The 3,062-nt window shown below is 44.4% G+C and overlaps 1 non-coding gene across 1 annotated transcript; it reads left to right on the top strand.

Annotated features, from left to right (window-relative positions):
- TRNAF-GAA lies at positions 1–73 on the top strand. Its single transcript has one exon. It is a non-coding gene; the product is annotated as a tRNA-Phe (tRNA).
- The last annotated feature ends 2,989 nt before the right edge of the window (positions 74–3,062 follow it).

Consider the following 3,062-nt stretch of genomic DNA (forward strand, 5'->3'; position numbering starts at 1 on the left):
GCCGAAATAGCTCAGTTGGGAGAGCGTTAGACTGAAGATCTAAAGGTCCCTGGTTCGATCCCGGGTTTCGGCAGTTTCTTTGTTCTGCCTAATTATCACTCCCTTATACAACACTTGCACGCCAATCCCAGAAATGTATATATCTCAGTATAAGAAATTCTTTCGTTAAGTCAAAAGTGGAAAAACACTGGACTTCTCTGCTTAGACAGAGAAACAAATTCAGAGGTTTACAGAATTTCAGAAACAACCCTCTCTGGAATGAGAAAATTGTTGAGGCCGACGATGACTTGCAAACTGAATTTTAATAAAACCCTTTCTATGTCTTAACAGTTTTCAAACTCAGTCTCCTATTCTGAGAGTCGAGGCTTTTTATTTTTAGCCAAAATATAGTCAATTAGGATATGTTTTTCGATGATTTCCTCAAAAAAAGTTTTAGACTCCCTTACAGACTTTTTTCTTCCCTTGTAAGGTCTGAGCCTTCTCAGACAGGAAACATTCCTCTACTCTAGGTTTATCCCGTCACGCATCTCTCCCCAGCTGGGCGCAGCCTCAGCCTATGCTGCAAAAATGTTTAAAGCTGAGCATATAGAGAAGGAAAACAAGAAAAAAAGAGAAAGTGATGTGGAAATTAAAATAGCAGCTACATATGAATCACAACACAGTGTTTAAAATATGCGTAAACGGGTCTAGGAGTGCGCTGCACTATTGTGAAAAGTTCGTTCTGAAAACTGGGCGCAGTGGCTCACACCTATAATCCTAGCACTTTGGGAGGCCGAGGTGGGCGCATCACTTGAGATGAGGAGTTGGAGACTAACCTGGTGAAAATGGTGAAACCCAGTCCCTACTAAAAATACAAAAATTAGCCGAGCGTGGCTCTTGTAATCTCAGCTAATCGGGAGACTGAGGCAGGAGAATCTCTTGATCCCAAGAGGTAGAGGTTGCGGTGAACCGAGATCGCGCCACTGCACTCTAACCTGGGCGACAGAGCGACACTCAGTCTCAAAAAAAAAAAAAAAAAAAAAAAAAGGAACGGGACATGCCGAGCAGCTTGCGGGGAGAGGGAAGAGGCGGGGTGCCGTGAAGTGGAGGAAGAAAAGGACAAAAGGGAGAGGGATAGAGGGCAAGGAAAAGCATCCTCAAGATTATTAGGACTTGGATGAACTGGATGGCAGAGTGAGTCTAAGCGCCACATCTCTCCGTCGCTTCCTCTGGATATGAGGGAAGAGAGGCTCCTTTTTGTCTGTAGGGAGGGAGGCTCGACCAGGAAAGGGACTTGGTTCGTTTCGCCCAGGCTGTCACGGCTTCAAGAGCGCCTCACCGCTCTTTCCGTTGCTGGACAGACCAGCTGAGCTCTTTGGGTACGCACGTAAGGTCGCATTTTGATTTTTGGTTCGGGAAATGCTGATACTGGAGCTTCTGAGGGAGTTGCAGTGATTTCCAGATTTCCTGCGTGCCTGTGTGGAAAGTTAGAAGCGGAATCTACCGGCAGCTTCGAGACTAAGCATGACGGTGGAAACATCTAATTTTATTAGCTTTTGCCTGAAATGCAAAAGATGAGAAAGAAAGTTCCCGTTTGTTTGCTCCACATATTTCTCTTAGAAGCCTATGGAAAGCCAACTTTCCACCTGAAGAAACTCCTCCTGGCATTTGCAAGGAGCTCCTTTACTCCTCTTGTCCAACTCTTTTCTCAAAAGGACTCTGCAGAGCCGGACAGCGGCTGCGGAAAGGCTAAGTTGCGGTACAATCCGTGTTAACTGCGTGTGCAGCCACCGTTTCCTTAGTCCTACTACTGAAGGAAATAATGTATACAGTGGTCCATTTCCAAGACAAAGTGCCTTGAATCGGCTTAGGTCAGCAAAGTACAGAAGAAATCGTATATACTAGGCCCCTGCTTGGATAGCGGATGCCTGCTTGTCCCCCCTCCGCCTCTTTCCTCCCCCTTCCCCCGATCCTTAGTTGCTCTCACCCAAACGAAAACAGTTTAGTCTAAGATATAAGTTTACTAGTCCGCAAAATAGCTCACTTTGTCTGTTCTTATCAGCCTGCCCAGCTACTTAGGTCATAAGTCAAATGCTTAAAGAACCCCTGAGCTAACCAGGATTGCAATGCATTGTGGGCTGCAACAAAATGCAGCAAGACAACCCTAAAAAAGAAACACCTAAAGCCCTTGCCTAACAATCAATAGGCAAACTCCGAGAAAATTGTAACCCCATAGCACTCAGCCTATGAGGAACCGGGGGAGGGACTTGCGCACTAGGGGATAAATTGCTTGTTGAAACTTCTGGGTGTGCCTGCACGTCCCACACCCGATCTTGATCTCGCAAGACCGTCATTAAAAGTCTCACTTTCGCTGTTCTCCGGGTCTCTGAGTCCATTCTTTGGGTTTGGATGTTTGAGTTTATTTCTCACATTACAGCTGCAGAGGTGGTACAGGTGAATCCCTCTCAAGTCGAGTGAGTTAACCTCAAAATTGACTTTAGGGATGGCTTGTGATCGCCTGGTAGATGGTGGACGGTTACAGCGTTTAGAAAGTGAGTAAAAGAGATGATGCATACAGAAGCCCCACTGGGTTGCTTTCTGCAAATGGAGAAAGAGGCTGCTTTTCTGCCTTTAGGTGTTCAGTAGCTTAATTTTTAATCCTTTGAAGAAATAGAGCTGAAAATAAAAGCAGATTTTCTTTTAACAAAACAGTGTCAAGATGCTTGCCAAGTATCCCCCTGTGAATTTCTGCTTAGCACTGTGATATCAGAATTAGAAATTGTGCAAAGAGTTCTAATCTGGAGTTACGGGTTGTTCAGTAGCTAAGAAGGAAGTTATTCCTGGAGAGTAAGTACAGTGAGATAGAAAAGGATCCATTGGGATTGGGAGAATAAAAGCTCATTATTTTTATTTATTTAAAAAACAAAAACAAACAAACAAAAAAACAGCTTTTACCCTAGATGGATCTTGGACTCTGGAGTTCAGAGAGCTTGACATTTCAGACCAGAAACTTCCTTAAAGAACCCAGAGAAGTAATTTTCTCCTTGCCAAATTTCAGCTGAGGTGATTGAGATCTTTTCCTC

The sequence above is a fragment of the Rhinopithecus roxellana genome, chromosome 4 (assembly GCF_007565055.1).
Source record: "Rhinopithecus roxellana isolate Shanxi Qingling chromosome 4, ASM756505v1, whole genome shotgun sequence".
NCBI lineage: Eukaryota > Metazoa > Chordata > Mammalia > Primates > Cercopithecidae > Rhinopithecus > Rhinopithecus roxellana.